This window comes from Pelodiscus sinensis, chromosome 5, assembly GCF_049634645.1.
Source record: "Pelodiscus sinensis isolate JC-2024 chromosome 5, ASM4963464v1, whole genome shotgun sequence".
In the NCBI taxonomy this organism is placed as follows: Eukaryota; Metazoa; Chordata; order Testudines; family Trionychidae; genus Pelodiscus; species Pelodiscus sinensis.
The window spans coordinates 64,932,067-64,950,237 of NC_134715.1; the positions used below are offsets into that span (position 1 = coordinate 64,932,067).

At 43.8% G+C, this 18,171-nt stretch overlaps 1 long non-coding RNA gene across 4 annotated transcripts in view; it reads right to left on the reverse strand.

Moving 5' to 3' along the window:
- The window catches only part of LOC112546253 (uncharacterized), a 245,657-nt gene that overhangs the window by 61,325 nt on the left and 166,161 nt on the right, over positions 1–18,171 (reverse strand). For 3 of the 4 annotated variants that reach the window (XR_012904208.1, XR_012904207.1, XR_012904206.1), the window contains one exon: positions 7,035–7,968. The exons of the other annotated variant lie outside the window; for it this stretch is intronic. This is a non-coding gene — a long non-coding RNA (uncharacterized LOC112546253). Of the gene's footprint in view, positions 1–7,034; positions 7,969–18,171 lie in introns of those variants that run through there. 4 annotated transcript variants of the gene reach the window in all.

The window sequence follows — 18,171 nt, forward strand, 5'->3', positions numbered from 1 at the left end:
CTTCTTAATTCATGTTAGGTATGTGAATTAGAATGACTTAGAAAACCTGAAAGACTCACAGGAATACCTGTCATCAATTCAGCCGGTCATGATTTCCCTTTCTTCACTGTACTGTACTTGACCTTTTCAATGCCAAGCTCAACGAGGACTGTTAGCTTCTGTCAGTAAATTAGAGTTACAAAGCTTAGTTTGGGGCTGACAGAATAAAATTATTTGAAAATCTGTATTGCAAATTCAGGGGCATTTACAGTATGAAATGAAAAGCCTTATCTAGTACTTTTCATGGAACATGTTTCATGCCTTGTAGATGAGCTGCTGCCACAAATGAATTCATGTGTGAGCCAGCCTGTCTTACTAACTATGAGAACATTCACAAAAAGAAAACAAAAGCTCTGGGGAAAAAAAGACAGTATGTTCTGTCCTTAACAGGTTCCTACACTTTCTTATGAGCACAGTGCTGTTATTTTAGATCTAAATAAAACATGAACATTCTCTGCCTGGCTTAAGGTATAGCCAAAATACTCCTACATATCAAGACACAAACAGTTTCCCACAGGAGAATTCAATGTCTCCTTTTTATATGGCTCTCAATGCCTGAGGGCCATCTGGTGGTTAGTTGAAGATAGGGTATGTCTACACTACAGCGCTAATTCGAACTAACTTAGTTCGAATTAGTTAATTCGAACTAAGCTAATTCGAACTCGCACAGCTAGACTTAAAAACTAGTTTGAATTAGCATTTTGCTAATTCGAACTAGCGCGTCCACACAGAGTGGACCCTGAACTGGGGTTAAGGATGGCCGGAAGCAGTGCCAGCAGGGCATCAGATGAGGACTTAGAGAGTGGAGCTGCTGTCTCAGGCTAGCCGAGGGCTGTGCTTAAAGGGTCCCGACCCCCACCCTGGACAGACAGTTCTCAGGGGGTTTCCCGCATGCAAAGCAGTCTTGGCTTGGAGTGCCCTGAGTGCCCATACTTGGCACATCACAGCACTCGGACATCAGCCCGGATGCACTTGCTGCAGGCTGCTATCTGGAGAGAGGGGTCAATCGGGGGGCTGCAAGAGAGTTTCCACCCCAAGGAGCCCGCAGAGCCACCCCAGTCCTCCCCATTGGGGGCTCGTACCCCATTCCTCCCTCACCTCCTTCCACTTACCCCTTCCTAGCCCCCCTTCCTGATGTACAAAATAAAGGACACGTGTGGTCAAAAATAGAAACTCTCTTTATTGAACAAAACTGGCTGAGATTAGGAAAAGGAGCTGCGAGAGGGGAAGAGAGAGAGGCTGGGAGAGGGGAGGGCAACTATAATGATGAGGGGTTTGAAACAGGTCCCATATGAAGAGAGGATAAAGAGACTGGGACTTTTCAGCTTAGAAAAGAGGAGATGGAGGGGGGATATGATAGAGGTCTATAAAAGCAAGAGTGGTGTGGAGAGGGTGCATACAGAAAAGTTCTCCATTAGTTCCCATAATAGAAGGACTAGAGGACACCAAAGGAAAGGAATGGGTAGCAGGCTTCAAACTAGTAACAGAAAGTTCTTCTTCACAAAGCAAATAGTCAACCTGTGGAACTCCTTGCTGCAGGAGGCTGTGAAGGCTACAACTAGAACAGAGTTTAAAGAGAAGTGAGATCAAGTCATGGAGGTTGGGTCCATGGAGTGGTATTAGCCAGGGGGTAGAAATGGTGTCCCTGCCCAAAGTTTGTGGAAGGCTGGAGAAGGATGGCATGAGACAAATGGCTTGGTCACTGTCTTTGGTCCATCCCCTCCAGGGTACCTAGGGTTGGCCGCTGTCGGAAGACAGGCTACTGGACTAGATGGACCTTTGGTCTGACCCACTACGGCCATTCTAAGCTCAGGGCTCAGGGTCGGGGGTCTCAGTGGACCACCTTGATTTTCATGCAAACCTGCTCCTGGGTGGCCCGGCTGGCAGCTCTCCTCCCCTAGATGGCCACTTTCCTGTGCCTAGTGCGGAGTTCATGGACGAGGTCCACGATGTCTGCACTAGACCAGGCGGGCGCCCACCTCTTGCGGTCCTGGCCAGGCACCCGAGAGCCGCCAGCCTGGTCCTGGGAAGAGGCGGAGGGCTGGGGGGCATCAGGTGGCTGGCTCATGGCGTGCCAGGTGCAGGGTTTGCTGGCTGGGTGCTGGCAGGCTTGCACCTGGCACAGGCACTGTAGCCAGCCCATGCCCCTTTAAGGGCTCCAGGGCCGGGAGGGGGGCATACGAGTTTCCCTGGTGGTACCCAGAGTGGCCACCAGGACAAGATGGGGAGGGCTAGCCTCCCACTAGTTCGAATTAAGGGGCTACACAGCCCTTAATTCGAACTAGTGAGTTCGAACGAGGCTTAGTCCTTGTGCAATGTGGTTTACCTAGTTCGAACCATATGCTCCGCTAGTGTAGCGCCTATGAAAGTTAATTCGAACTAACGTCTGTTAGTTTGAATTAACTTTGTAGTGTAGACATACCCATAATTATTCTTTTATTAGCATCTATTCCATTTGAAAATCCTTGGAACTTCTAATACAGTGGTGGCCAACCCATGGCTCTTGAGCCACATTTGGCTCCCAAAGAAAAAAAATAGCGGCTCCTGACGGATCCGGGATGGAACCCAGAACTGCTCAGGTCAGCCTCTCTCATGGCTGGGACACTCTGAACTGCATGCATGCTCACGGCCCATGCCATTCAGCTCACGGCCCCACGGCACACTACGTCATATCCTGCACATGAAGGCTGGGTTGCACTCAGCTAGCCGGGTCGTGCTAGCAGCTGGCTCTGGGACCTGGGCATAAGATTAGAGGGGGGAAGAGGATTGGATTAGAGTGGGGCAGGGAGAGATGCCTGGCTCTGGAGAAGGGGAGGAGAGGGAGATTGGGTTGAGAGGGTGTACATGGCATCCCGGCCAGCATATGTTTAAGGCGAGACACTCAGCTCACGCGCCCAGTGCCTGTAGATGGATGCACATGGTGGTAGCAGCAGCTCTGGCTCCAGAATCTAGGCATAAAGTTGGGGGGAGAAGGAGAATTGGGTTAGAGCGGGGATTTAAGGTGTCTGGCTCTGGGGAAGTGGAGGGGAGGGGGAATGGGTTGGGGTGTGTGTGCATGGCATACCGGCCAGCACATGCTCAAAGCCGGCCACTCAGCGCACACGTGCAGTGCCTGTAGGGAGTCACACGTGGTGATAGCAGCAGCTCTGGCTATGGGACCCAGGCATAAGTTTGGAGGGGAGGGGGATTGGGTTAGTGTGGGTGTACCTGGTTCTGAGGAAGGGGATGGGGATTGGGTTAGAGCAAGGGAGGAGGGAGTAGGAATCCTGGTACTGCAAGCCAGCTCCAACTTCTCAGGAAGCACGCAGCTGTCATGGGGAGTAGAGGAAGAGCATGCACTTCCTGAGAAGTTGGAGCTGGCATGCAGTCTCGGGATTCCCCCCCCCACACACACACACACTCTGCACAGGCAGGCAGCAGGAGGAAGGAAGTCCCCGGCTGAGCAACAGACCTGGTGTTTCAGGAAGCGTGCCAGCTGTTTATGGGAGGGGATGGGAGGAGAGAGGAGGGGAAGAGTAGCCCATGTGCTTCCTGAGACCCAGGATCCCCGGTACCAGCTGAGGTATCCCTGTCCCCTCACCCTGGCCAGAACCCCCCACTAGCACCATGTCCCTTGCCCCTACCAGCACCTTGCCACCTGTCCCAGCACTCACCAGCATGCTGCCCCAGCACCCACCAGCACCTTACCCTAGAACTCTGTTCCCTTCCCCCACCAGCACAGTTGGGGCCACAGTTTTGAGGCTTGGGGTTTTTTGGAGGGGTTGTTTTTAGCTTCTCACTTGTGTGACCCTGACCAACTTTTGAGTCGGGGTCACTGACCCACAGAAAACAGATTCTCCCACCCCTCTCATAACTAAAGACAATGCTGAAACATGTTGTGTTTGACATAATTTTTTATTTAAAAATGAAGCCTGATCAACAAGGCCCCAATTGGGGCCAAGCCCCCATCTGGCTGCAGCATCATAACACTCCTGCACCCCCCGCCCTGGCCCCAAACCTGAGCCTATCATACACTGGAACCCCCTGTCCTGAGCGTCTCACATTCCCCAACTCCTGCACCCCCACATACCCAGTCTTCTGCCACAAAAGTCCTGCACCATCCACACACTGCAAATCTGTGTCCTGAGCCCATCATACTCCCAGCCTCCCTGCCCTGAGCCCCTCATACACCCCAGCCCAAACACCTGCACCCTCACAGTCACAAGCCTGAAGCTTGCTCAGCACCCCAACCCTCCACCTGACTCGAACACTGTCCAGTGTGGAGCCCCCTCCCAGAGATGGCGTACTGCTGTTCTACTTTTCCCCAGCGCTGCTGCTTTTTTTTTTTTTTTTTTGCTCAACTCCATCCCCACCCTCCTGGTACATGGCTGTTCGCACCCTGCCTATCGCTATTTTGGCACTTTGTCTCTAACAGGTTGGCCGTCCCTATTCTAGTACATCCTGTTAGTGTGGGCTAATCTTTCTCTGCCTTGCAAAGAGCAGAGAATCTGACCAGATACTAGAAAATTACTTGCTTATCAAACTTGATTTGTACTTAGTGATTCCAAATCACAGGAGCTTCATTTGTTACAAGAACCCCACAGAGCGCCAACCAGAACATACTCTTATTAGAGCTGTCAATTCCTGGATATATCTCTTTCTCAGGTGTCTTACAAGTGCATACCAGTGCAGTGTGTTTTCTATAATCAAACAGAAATTAGGGCTAAGATACTCTGACAAAAAAAATTTTTTTTAATTTAAACTGTTATTGTTCCCATGGCAAAACAGAAGGAATACAAGGCATGAGGGATGACATTACAGAATAATAATTTGACAGGATAATGATAAGCTACTGTAGCCAGACAGGAACCCCCCCTTGTAACATCCATTTTTGCTTGCCTGGAGCATCCAGGGCACACAGAGCAGAAGGCCCAGGCTGTGTGACCATGAATGGCTGTAAACAGAGATATGCCAATTGCTGACCAAGCAAGTGTCCTTGACTTAACCCATATTGATATGAACACACAGCCATCCGCGGGGGGAGGAATCTCTCGCCCAGTAAAAAAATGTCTAGTATTCACAATTTAGTTATCTCTCTTGCAAGTGTAAATTAACTTGAAACTTGCTTGTAAGAACTGGCACCACAAAACGGACCAGTACAATTCGGAATCTTAGATAAGAAAGAGGATACAGGCCCCCAGGAGTATAAAGATGGGTCTAGCAGCACACTTGCTTTGAGTGTCAATCTACCATCTATCTGCTGGTCGGATTAGGTGTTTGATCTCCCGAGGTTCCTCGTATTCGTCTTTCCTAGGAATTGAGAGACCGGCCCTGGCCTGACACGCTGGAGTTGAGAGGCATAGAAAGGGGTAAAAATTGTACCTGGATGTGGTCCTTTGTTTAAGTGTATATATATACATAGTGTTAGAGCTCTTTAAAGATTAAGCTGTCACTTGGTACCATTATTTCTATTTTCTATCTTTACCTTTTTCCTGTAATCATTTTAAGACATATATATATATATATTTGCTAGCATTTAAGAAATAGAGCAATAGCCATTGTAACCATAGGATTTATAAGCTTCTTTAATAAACCTGTAACTGTTTAAGCTTTAACCTGACTCCTTCAGTTGCTGTAATAGAACCAAGCACAATTTAAAAGAACTTCAGCTGGTCATAAAAGGGACAGACATAGGGAGAGCTTGGGCATTTGGATCTGTGTCACTCCCAGGTGACAAGATCCGTTGGGGCACCTTTTCAGCCTTTCCTAGGCTGCCCGCTGCGAAGGAACTTTGTGTTCTAGCAGCTAAAATCTAAGGTGTAATAAGCTCTTCCTATATAACGAGGCGTCTGTTGGCCTGCTGGCCACCCTCTGCGATGGGACCCCGGTCCTAGCAGTAAAGATACGGACGTTAAACCTTTTCTCGGAAGCACACACACACACACTGTCCTGACCGTCGGCTGACAGCTACTTCCAATTTACTTTTCCCTTTCAGCCTCTTTGCCTACTCCATTCACAATTGAACATTTAAAAATGATCATTGGAACTATACTTCCAATGTCAGATCCTTATCCTATTCTCTGGTAAAGGAAAGAGAACTGGATAAACTTCAGCCTCTGGATATGAAGGGGAGAAATTAAGCTTGCCGTGGGAATGGCAGAGTCTCATTCTTTTAGTCACTTAACTTTGTGATAGGGACTGAAGGTGGGGCTACTCTACAACTATTGGGCTGCACTGTTTCAGGCTGGTTTATAGGGAGCACTTAAACACAGGGCTGGATTTAGGCAGTGCGGGGCCCAATTTGAACAGTTTCAAGAGGTCCCCGGCAGCCAGGATTTTTTGTTGAATGAAAAAAAAAACCCAAAACACCGCACACAAAAGTTTCGACTGGGCCCAGGCAGCCAGGATTTTGTGTTGACCAAAAACACAAACAAACAAACAAAAAACGGACACAAAAAAAGAGTCATAGCCCCTTTAAATTCCCAGCTACAGGGCAGAGTCATATCCCACCTTCCCGCCAAACTCCAGAGCCGGTCCCCTCCCTCCCGTGGTGCAGGGAAACCCCTGAGCTCAATTCTCCCCTCCTGCAGCACGGGAAAGCTGCCACACTCCTCCTCTGGGACCGATGCCCCCTCTTGCAGCATGCCTGGCATGCCAGCACACTTCCAGCTTTAGGGCACCAGGTCGTCTTAGGCACGGTGCCCGATTCAGGGGAATCGATCGAATCGGCCTAAAGCAGGCCCTGCTTAAACATTGTTAAAATATTTTTTTTCAATACTGTAGGATTTAGGGAGGGAATTCACAAATTCTTACCTCACAATATTTTCTGGCAACATTGCTCACAGGGCTGGTTAAAATCCTGTGCAAGCATTCCCCTGATATGAATACTCCCATAGTTATCAGTGCTAATGGCTGGATGTGGATAGGGAAAAGTATCAGAAAAGTACTGCTCATTGTCAGATATCTTCAATATGATTTTACTTTTGTTTCTTTTCTCTTTATTGTTATGTAAATTATTAACAAAGACATATCCGTTAAATTATCCTCTTCTTTTTCAATGTAGTGCTTTGGAAGCACAGTTATTTCACAGCTTATTTTATTGTCAAACAACCTTTAAAATAGCAAATTCATGGGTGGGGAGGGAGGTTGTGAAATTCTTTGCATTTCCATGGCACCAGATTTTTAATAAATCACAGTCATGCACTGTGAATTCTGCTACTCTCCCAATACACTAAGAATTATGTTGATCATACTTGGAAAACAAGGTACACACAAATGAGGTGAACAGCCATGTTTTTTTACATACATTGAACAGATCAAAAGTGATGTTTGGCAGGAACAAAATGAAAAATCCTTAGATAAGTGGACAAACCACCATTGGATTATTGTGCAGGGAGACAAATGTGGATCTCCAGTGCATGAAATTTGAGACCTGAGCAAAGGCTGAGCTTCAAAGACAAAATAGGATTCATCGTCTCTCTCTTCTCTGCTCTGAGGAGATGATGGGTTTTGGGTGCCATCAGAGTATATTTTTCCAAGCATCAAGCATCCTCCTGTCTGGTAGGGGTGGGAATTCACTGCCCAAGCAGCAGCAACCTGGGTAGCAGCTGGCAGAGGTCGAAAATGGTGAGGAAAAGGTGCTGCCCATTCTGAACAGCAGTAGCAGCAATGGCAGTGGGCAGACCCCAAAAGTGTTCTGTCATCCAGCTGGATCAGGGATTGTATTAGTACATGATCCCATTCCCCTAGGGCACACTCCCATTGCTGAGGCTATCTGTCCATTTGCAGCAATGCCTCATTCTCCCTAACAACCTGATCCTGCTGTACTCAAAGAAAGTCCAGCTGCTGTTGATTCCTTTCTGTCTTTCACAACAAGCAGTTCTTCCTCACTCACCTCTGAGTTGCTGCGTATGTCCTCCCACTTGAATGTGCTCCCTATTGGTAAATACCCTGCCAAGTCAAACACAAGGCTAGCTTTATATTTCATTTATTCTTTTTGGGAACCTAAGATATCACTTCTGATGAAGTGGGTTTTTGCCCACAAAAGCTTATGCCCCCAAAAAATCTGTTAGCTTTTAAGGTGACACAGGACTCCTCGTTGTTTTTGAAGACACAGAGTAACACACCTACCCTTCCGATACTTGTAAAAATGGTAAGATACCTTATAATAAAATGTTGTAATGTAAACAACGCCTCAAGGAGCCAGCTGACGTGTGATTAAGTTCCCTTAAGAAAATGTTACTTGTTGCCTTTTGCCTTTTTCTTCTTCCAAGGCTGGAGAACACAGATGTTTTGAAAATCTAAGACTAGAAAAGAGAAGAGTCTTTCCAGGCCTGTGGCGGATACACAGCCATTGTTGCCAGAGAAATATTTTTGCTAATGGTGATTCATCTACAAAGGGGAGGGTTTGCTGAGCTACAAAAGTGGACCAATCGTATTTGACCTGACGTAAAACTCTTTATCAGCCCTTTCCACACCACTCATGATTTTATAGACCTCTATCATATCCCCCCTCAGTCTCCTCTTTTCTAAACTGAAAAGTCCCAGTCTCTTTAGCCTCTCCTCATATGGGACCCGTTCCAAACCCCTAATCATTTTAGTTGCCCTTTTCTGAACCCTTTCCAAGGCCAAAATATCTTTTTTGAGGTGAGGAGACCACATCTGTACACAGTATTCAAGATGTGGGCGTACCATAGTTTTATACAGGGGCAGTAAGATATCCTGGGTCTTATTTTCTATCCCTTTCCTAATAATTCCTAGCATCCTATTTGCCTTTTTGACTGCCGCTGCACTCTGTGTGGAAGTTTTCAGAGAACTGTCCACGATAACTCCAAGATCTCTTTCCTGATTTGTCGTAGCCAAATTAGCCCCCATCATACTGTACGTATAGTTGGGGTTATTTTTCCCAATGTGCATTACTTTACACTTATCCACATTAAATTTCATTTGCCATTTTGTTGCCCAATCACTCAGTTTGGTGAGATCTTCTTGGAGTCCCTCACAGTCTGCTTCTGTCTTGACTATCCTAAACAGTTTGGTATCATCTGCAAACTTTACTACCTCACTGCTTACCTCTTTCTCCAGATCATTTATGAATAAGTTGAAAAGGATTGGTCCCAGGACTGACCCTTGGGGTACACCACTAGTTACCCCTCTCCAATCTGAAAATTTACCATTATTCCTACCCTTTGTTTCCTGTCTTTTAACTAGTTCTCAATCCAAGAAAGGACCTTCCCTCTTATCCCATGGCCATGTAATTTACACAAGAGCCTTTGGTGAAGGACCTTGTCAAAGGCTTTCTGAAAATCCAAATATACTATATCTACTGGATCCCCCTTGTCCGCATGTTTGTTAACCCCTTCAAAGAACTCTAATAGATTAGTAAGACACGATTTCCCTTTACAGAAACCATGTTGACTTTTGTCCAACAAATTATGTTCTTCTACATGCTTCACAATTTTATTCTTTACTATTGTTTCGACTAATTTGCCTGGTACTGAAGTTAGACTTACCGGTCTGTAATTGCCAAGATCACCTCTAGAGCCCTTTTTAAATATTGGTGTCACGTTGGCTACCTTCCAGTCATTAGGTACGGAAACCGATTTAAAGGATAGGTTACAAACCACAGATAATAGCTCAGCAATTTCCCATTTAAGTTCTTTTAGAACCCTTGGATGAATGCCATCCAGTCCCGGAGATTTGTTAACATTAAGTTTTTCTATTTGTTCCAAAACCTCCTCTAATGACACTTCAATCCGGGACAGTTCCTCAGATTCATCACCCACAAAGGACGGTGCAGATTCAGGAATCTCCCCAACGTCCTCAGCCGTGAAGACTGAAGCAAAGAAATCATTTAGTTTCTCCGCAATGGCTTTATTGTCCTTGATTGCTCCTTTTATAGCTCGATCATCTAGGGGACCCACAGGCTTTTTAGCAGGCTTCCTGCTTCTAATGTACTTAACAAACATCTTGTTATTTCTTTTTGAGTTTTTGGCTAGCTGTTCCTCAAAATCTTTTTTTGCTTTTCTTATTACATGTTTACACTTGATTTGACAGTGTTTATGTTCCTTTCTATTTATCTCACTAGGATTGGACTTCCACTTCTTAAAAGATACCTTTTTGTCCCTCACTGCTTCTTTTACATGGTGGTTAAGCCACAGTGACTCTTTTTTAGGTCCCTTGCTATGTTTTTTAATTTGGGGTATACATTTAAGTTGGGCCTCTATTGTGGTGTCTTTAAAAAGTTTCCATGCAGCTTTCAGGGATTTGGCTCTAGTCACTGTGCCTTTTAATTTCTGTTTAACTAACCTCCTCATTTTTGCGTAATTCCCCTTTTTGAAATTAAATGCCAGGGTACTGGACTGCTGAGGTGTTCTTCCCACCACAGGAATGTTGAATGTTACTATATTATGGTCACTATTCCCAAGCGGTCCTGTAACGGTTATATCCTGGACCTGATCCTGCACTCCACTCAGGACTAAATCGAGAATTGCCTCTCCCCTTGTGGGTTCCTGCACTAGCTGCTCCAAGAAGCAGTCATTTAAGCCATTGAGAAATTTTATCTCCACTTCTCTTCCTGAGGTGACATGTATCCAGTCAATATGGGGGTAATTAAAATCCCCCATTATTATTGTCCATTTTCTTCTTCCCTCCCTTACCCCTCCCCCTCTCCCCGCCATTTCATGAAACCCAGGGATGACTGCTGTCAATATGGGCAAAGAAATGCATAGACTCTGGGACACACTATTTGCTTGTTAATAAGCTATTATAGCTGCCACTAAATGTTTTACAGTGGTTCACAGAATTCCAAAAGAGTTGATTCATAACTGTGTCTTCTTCAGGGCCCATGTTGGGACGGAGTTGGTGGATAATGCTGCCGTCAACAGGGCCTCAGCAATCATTGCATAAGGATCAGGCATCAAAAGGATTAGTGGATTGTTGAAATGTCTCTGGATGACTATCAATACCCAGGACTGGTACACTACTCTTGCTCCCATCCTTGCTGCACTAAGACAGGTACAAGGCCATGCCACAGTGGAGATAAAATGATTATAGAGAAAAGTCAATGGAAAAATCTTTCAGTAGTGCTATACCTCAGAATATGGCATCTCTATAAACCTACTGACATCTAACTATGTGTGATTGGTATAAGCCACTGGCTTATACCTTCTATACTATATAGAACTGCATTTTCTAGTTGTACAAAAAGTCACGCATGCATGCATGCACACACACATAGCAATCCCCTGCCATATGCCCATGACAAGTACTTTAAAAAAAGAAATCACTTTTAAAAGATGAGATTCCTGTTTTTAAATAAATGTAAAATGATAGAGAACCTCCGTACAACTGCTTATTCAAGAACACAATTAATTATTAAATTCTGAGAACTCAAAACTAGGATATTTGCTTGCTTACCAAAACACATTTCTCTCAGAAAACACACACTGAAAACAGTACAGTTCATATGACAGTGTCCCTAGAGAAGCTACTCTACATCTCAGAAGTACTGTAGCACAAACACAATGTGATATGACAGCTGCTAGAATAAATAGTCAAATAAAAGAAGAATAAATTGCATATATAAGTATATATATTGCCAGCTAGTGCAGGCTGTCTGAAATCTGCAGTAAGTGTTATATGTTCTTTTTATTTTCCAATTATTTTCATTAATTTGCACATATATTATGCAATAGCTGAGACCATTTCTTTTGTAGCTGGCTGTTCTTTCCGTCTGAAAGGAGTCTACATACACAAGAGAATATGAACGCATATGATAAATTGCAAACATAAACAAACATAATGTGGTATCCAGTCATGTGGATTAGCAAAATAAAGGCAGATGGCAAGGAATTATATCTAACACTTCTTTATTGTAAGCAATTCACTGTCATTAAGTGATGGGCAAATCTCCGAGGCTCAGAGGGAGTCAGCCAGGTACAAAGGACCTCTGTCTCATTCTCTGGATTCACAAAGGCTAGAAACAAACAGGGGCTCTCAGAAGCTGAGAAAAAGTTCATCTTGAGTCATTCCACAACAATGACTGTGGCTGAGGAATGGCATTGGTGAATTCTAAACAAGCCCAGCTGTCCTCAGTCAAATTACAACATAAGCCCCTAATAGCAGAGTTGGGAAGTCCTCCAATGAATATTAGATACAGAAAATGTATTCTTTACCCAGGGTACCCCCAAAAAGTTTAGGCATGATTTTTTCAACACTGATTAGAGGAAATGGATATTCAATTCCCATTTATTGCTAATGAGAGCTGGCATTCACATTCCTTAGGTAGCTTTGAAAATCTCACTCTGGAGTTCATTTCAGATAATTATCCTTGAAATCACACCCGATAAAGCTCTCTGGAGCTTTCCCATCTCTGCCAAGCACTCTCAGACACTTGTGCTAATTGGAGCTTCCTTAACTTAATTGTCCATTACACTTGCAGTGCTACCTCAGTCCTTAATAATTACCAGTTATTTCCAATTTTAAAATGTGCATTAGACACAAAAGACCAAATTCTCAGCTGCTGTAAATAAGCAAAACTCCTTTTAACTCAATTTGAGCTGCACACATTTATACCGGTTTCAGGATGGGATCAGAAAGAGAGAAAAAAAACCATGGCAAAAATGTACTCCAAAACTGTCACATATTTCTATCTTTTGTGTAAATCTGAAGCCTGTGAAAATCGGTCAAAGATGTGATATAAGTTTGGCCTCAAAAGATTACAAGGTCCAAAAAAATAAACAAGCAGAGTCAAAAGTACTTTGTCTATTGAGAACAAAGAATGGCGGCAGTTGGTAATTTGCAAAACTGCTATCACAAATACGATTTAGAGAGCAACCTAATTACTAACCAACGGAGAAAGCAGATTTTTGCATTAGGATTTCCTCTTTAATTATTACTAAAAATATTTAAAAGGAGATTTTGTACAGGAGGATACTCACGCCCTTTATAGTCTTTGGCTTTATTTGAAATGAACTAAGACTATAATAAATTCCAGCCCAAACCTTCTCCAAAAGTTCTTCCTGAAGACTCCTGCCTAGGACTATTCAGCCCACACTCCAGATCTCCTCTCTGTACTGAGCCAAACCAACCTCCTTTGCAGGCATGGTACAGTTAAACTATACAGACTGCATCAGGAGCCAATTCAGAAAGTTCCCTGCAGGTGCCCACCATTTGTTTACAGTGGAGTTCAACAGAAGAATTCTGCCACCCGGTTACAAGTTTGGGCAGTAGGATTTGGCCTATTAACAGTAAATCTAGAGAGGTAATAATGAAACAAATATTAGTTTGTATCGCCTCCTCTTTTTGCCTACTAAGTATAGGACATAGTCTTGAACTATTGGAATATTCCCCTGTCCTGGTTCAATGACTGTCTTTAAAGTAAAACCTGTTATCATTGGATTAAAGTCATAAGCAGAGTAGCACTATTGAGGAAAAGGAATTTTTTAGTGGGAAAGTGGTTTCCATTATTGACTTTCTTTGAATATAAATGATTAATTAATAGGTCATCTAACCCTCAGGAGGAATACAGTGTATTGACCATTACTCTCCTCCTTCACTTTCAGTATTTTATTTTGTGTTGTAATGTTTGTGTGTCAATAAACACATTTTAAAAAAATCAATATATAGTATACAATTCATTCATCTGTCTCTAACCTCTTACATGACCAGCTGACAAGATGCTTAACACAACATATTTTGTCTATGCTGAGTGCAAGGATGATGTTAACATTGTGCTAGTTAACAATTTCTCAAGGTCATATTTAAATTTAATGTAAGTTTAAGCGAAGACAAACCCAGAGGCCACACACAGGGATTCCACAATTCTGCATGTCATGAAACCATACTCCACGGTGCAGAGTGGGATTTTGGGGCATGCTCAAAGTAGGTTCAGGCAACAATTATACAGTTCCATAGGTCTAAAGCCCTCTAGTATTCAGAGCCGCAGCTGCTATCACTACCCATGAGTCACAGCAGTAGCAGAAGAACAGCTATATGACTTGTCTCCATTAAATAATAATGTTGCTAGGGGCAAATTCTCTCTCCTCCAATCTAATTAGATCCTCTGCAAAAAGCCTGATGTTATGACTTACAAAGGTTTGGCAGTATTTGACCCCATCAGCAAATTTTTATATCTAGAGATAGTAAAGTCTAAGCATTTCCCACATTGTTTTGCAGATAACTCTCAAAAAATATAGAACATGGTTCATGATCAAAAAGAGTGATAGGATAATGGGATCAGCCAATAATATATTTATATTATACAGACACCTGGAATAACTGTATACTTTAAGGAACAATTTCTTTGCCTTAGGTAGGATTCACATATTGCTTCCAGGAAACATAATCCTTCCTCTTCCTTTAAAAGTGCTATTTATGACTTCTGAACACAGAAAAAAAATCATGATTAGTTACAGAAGCCAAATGAAATGTTTTGTTTTCATTTAGTCAATAACAATGCATGTATTGGAATAGGCATTTTCAAATGTCACCTTTAAAAAAGGAAGCCTATTTTGGTAAATAACAAAATGCTTGTTCATTCTGAATGTTAAAATCTGTATCATATGACCATAATAGTAGAATTGTGAATCAAGTCCTTATTGTGTCTAACTTCCGTCCCTTCTATTGTAAATATATTGAGAATCCTGCTCCACCCAGAAAGTTTGGATCTCATGTTAGGGTCTTGATAAATGATGTCAGGGAGTTACAGTTATTTAAATACAGTTCTCCATTTTCTTGGTGCCATGCACAATTTACACACCTTCATAGGGGCAACCTAAGGGAGAGAAAATCACCTCTCTGTTACTATATAATTCGTTACTTTAATACTTCCCTTCTATTGTTTTGTTTAGACCCAGTTATTCTCTGAGGATTTATGCTTAAAAGAAGCACACTGGATCTTTTTCAGGGGAATAAAGCAACACTGCATTTATTGATAATATAACAAAGTAGCGTATTCATTCACACACACACTCACCTGCACGCACACACCCTGCTGATGGAATAGTTACCAGTCTGTTGTTCTGCCAAACCTATTGGCCAGATAGGTTGGGTGCGAGGAAAGGGCTGGGTTCTTATCAGTCCAGACTGATGCTCCATAGTCTTAGCAGTACAGGAACCCAAATAATCATACAAGACACCCCATTCTTTATAGGATTTTCTTTCCATGTAAGTCTATCTATTTTGCCTTGTCAGGCTTCAATCAGTCATTCAGCATCACAATCAATTTTTCTGCAACATATGCTTATATGCTTATCTGGAGGTTGTTCTCGCAGTCTGACCCCTCCTGGGTGTTGTCTTTTGTCTAAACTTGTTATCGGTTCCCTATCAAGGGGTGCTTACCACTAATTTCAGGGTTTCTCAATCTGCCCCGGTAGTCTGTGTCTTCAGTGTGCTTTTACTTAGTTGATAATTATTTGGTGCTTCTGAGTCTCTGGCCATTCCTCTGACCATTTGAGCATGCAGTGGCCTTCACACTTCTCTCTCCTAATTCATTTTTTCTCTCATTCACACAAACAATACATTTACACAATTGCAGCATGGAACAAAGGGTACATCTAGTCACTTTAACAAAGTTACAAAGTCTTTCAACATTAAACTTCTTTCTATCTACTACAAAGCTGATCTGACATCACTATGCATTACAATATTCCATCCCTTCACTTTAACATCAGAACATGCTGACATCAAACAGAACTGGAGCTAAGTTAACAAAGCTGCCTGGCCTAACTGAGGCTTCCATCTTGTGTTTAAGTTTAATCCAAACATTTTGGTATAACGTATAACTAACTGATTTATTATTTACACAATTATAAGGCTACAAGAGTATATCTATGCAGAAGAGCTGAACTCAAAATAAGCTACGCAACTTAACTTAAGTCAAAATAGCTTATTTAAACTTTTGGCTCTGTCTACACAGCAGTTAATTCAAAGTAGAAACGTTATTCCAAAATAACTCTGCTGTGTAGACATAGTCTGACTGCCCTTTCTTACATAATATTGCGAGTTCTAATTGGGAAGGTCAGAAATATAACAGGAAAGTGTCTGAGATTTTAGACTGTTTTGGGGGGAGGGGGTCATGTCATATCTTTCAAGTACTACCTTAGAAAAGGGGGGTGTCCAGGAAACCTTTAAATAAAGGTCCAATGTAATTTTAAAAAGAGATTGAGTTTCATGTCTGTGACGGGATCTGCCCACCCCGCACTGCCCAGGAGGGCAGTAAGCATGCCTATTGGGTGGAGTACGCCCCTCCCCCGCGGCCCTGCTGGGCATGCTTCCAGGGAAGCCTAGGTATAAAAGCACACAAAGGAGCTCAGTATGGGAAGGAGCTGCCGCATGAGTGCCGCAGCCGCTGCAGCTGGAGCAAGAGCTGCCGGGTCAGCTGTCCCACCAATACCATTCCCAGGCTGGGCACGTCCACAATGCCGGCCACACCGTACAGCTCACCTATCTGTTGTCACCACACCAGCCGTGGATGCACTGGACGCCATACCGACCAACGCTACTGTCACGGTAAGACCCTCATCTCCAGGTGGGACCTCCGCTGGTCAGGGGGAGGAGGTAGGAAGCAACCCAGGGCGGGGAGCAGGAAAAGCCCCGGCAGGCTTGGCACATTTTGGGGAAAATTTCCTGCCGAGCCAATGGTGGGAATCACCCATCACTGATAGGGCCCTGGGTTGGGGCCCAGTGGAGAGGGTGGGCCTGGCCCTCTCCTACCCCTCCTTCCCAGACTCCAGATTAAGCACGGATACTCTAAAGGACTAGGCCTCAGGGCCAGTGTTTACAGGACTAGGCCTCAGGGCCAGTGGTTAAAGGGGCTCAACCCCAGGGCTGAGCCATGAGGGGCTAGACACCTCGCCACAAGGTCATAGGTAAGCATATATAACAAGTGCAACATTAAGAACTTTAAGACGACTTTCTTTCCCAAAAAAGAAACCCTTCTCCTCATAAAGGAGGAGAGATTTGTTCATATATCCAGGACACTTTTATTAATCAGTAGAGCCCTTCATGGATACAAAATGCATATTTGTATCTGCATCCATATCTGCAAAAATGAGCCTTGAGTATCTGTACTAACAACTGTGGATGCAGATATCTGTGGATATAAAGCAGATATATGCAGATTTTCAGGGCTGTATCAATCATGTCATTGAATTAAACATGTAATATTAAACTTTATTTATGCCTTAATAAAGGTCTTGATTTCAAACCACAAATTTCAAAAGGAAAGACTAAATATTGCACAGAGGCCACCGCACATTTTGAAACCTTTAGCTTACTGAGTAGGTATCCATTTCATTGGACTATAGGATCCCGTCTAGACTGGCGCTTTTCTCCGGCAAAACCCCGAGCCGGAAAAAAGCGGCAGCCATGTTCATGCAAATGCCACGGGGAATATTTAAATCCCCTGCGGAATTTGCAATTCCGAAGTGTCTCATTAGCATCCCTTTTCCGGAAAGGGGTGCCAATGTAGAGACAGCCTAGGAGTCTGATCCAAAGGCCACTTCTGACAATGTGACTCTTGCCTGATTTTTGGACCAGGCCTTATTTTTGCATGGGTGCTGAGACTTTTAATGGTATCTTCCTATCTTTTTAATCTCTCAAACGTTATTTCTATTATGGCTGTTAAATTGGCAACAATTCCCTCTATATTATAGTTTCTTGCCAGGTTCTGAGCCAGCATTTCTTCAACAACTTCCTCTGTGCTTTGGTCTTCATCTTTCTATCCTTTTTCTCAGAGCTTTTGAGGAGAATAACTTGTATTGGTTCAACATTCCCGGGAAAAAAAATCTTTACAAAATGTATCAGTCACTAGAAAGTTACATATTTAATGTATTACTCATTTTTTGTTTACTTAAAAATAGGCAGGACTGCAGTTCACCCTTCACTGATCAGCCCCATATATTTACTATGTAATACTGATTGTAAAGATTACATATTTAGCATTAGTATCTGAATTATTGCACAATGGTGGAGGTTTGAGGATCCTTCCTTTAGTGCAGTGGTCCCCAACCTTTCGTGGCTGCTGGGCACCTGGGGGCAGGGCCAGTCACGTGCCGGGCATTCGGGGGCAGGTCCGCTCACGCACCTGCTTCCGGGGGTGGGGCACCCTGCACCCGGGGCCGGACCACGTATGTGCCACGCGCCCGGGGC